Below are 986 nucleotides of genomic sequence, written 5' to 3'. Positions count from 1 at the left end.
CCAACACCTGGCCCCGCCCCCTCCCCAAAGCCCGACCCAATTGCCCGCCGGCGGCTCGAATGGCTCAGCCTATCGGCTTCCCGGGCCCGCCCCCTCTTGCAAGCCCCTCTTCCTCCCCCCTCCCCACAGCACGTGACGGACCGAGCTAGCGCAGGCCGCGCGCCTCTTGGCGGCGGGAGCGCGCGCAGTCACAAGACGGCTTGCTAAGGTTCCCTGGGGTTACATAAGGGCCTGAGGCACGTGGAAGTTAAAATTGGCACCCGAATGGCTGGCAAGAATGTCACTCATTCGCTGCATTAAGCGCCCTGGCTCGAAATGCCACTCACGAGGGGGAGGGATGAGAATGTCATCCTTGAGGGGGCACTGGGGGCACAAGCCTGTGTAGGTCCCATTGTGTTCTATGGCACTTCCTCCCAGGAAAGTGTGGCTAGGATGGCAGCCCAACCCTATACATGTCTACTCAGGAGTAAGTCCCATTGCGTTCTATGGCACTTACTCCCAGGCAAGTGTGGCCAGGATGGCAGCCACAAAACAGGAGCACCTCCAATTAAAAGCCATTTCTGCCCAATGTTGTACAGACGAAACAAGGATATGTATCTCTGTGGGCTGTGCAAAAATGGGTTAAACAAGCTGTGGTGTCTGGTTCATTGTTAACCTCAGAACTGTAGTGCAATCTGATAGCAGGCTCAGATTCGAGGAGACCCATCTGGGCTGCCTGGTACATGGGGTAAGGAAGCATATGCTCCCTTACGTTGAGCAGCCCCAGCGGTACTTCCCAGCCCCTTGGAATGCAGCTGTAGCCATTTCAGTGCTACCGCAGCAACAGGCTCTGCAGCAACTGAAAAGCTCAGGACTGAGCAGAGTCCATTGCATTGTGGAGTCATTCAAGTATACTGTACTTCTGTATACATTTACATAACACATTGGCCCATGAATTCCCTTCCAAACATTACTTGAAGTAGGTGATAAAATCTCGAGGGGCACCA

Source organism: Tiliqua scincoides, chromosome 1, assembly GCF_035046505.1.
Source record: "Tiliqua scincoides isolate rTilSci1 chromosome 1, rTilSci1.hap2, whole genome shotgun sequence".
In the NCBI taxonomy this organism is placed as follows: Eukaryota; Metazoa; Chordata; class Lepidosauria; order Squamata; family Scincidae; genus Tiliqua; species Tiliqua scincoides.
This window is presented reverse-complemented; position numbering follows the sequence as displayed.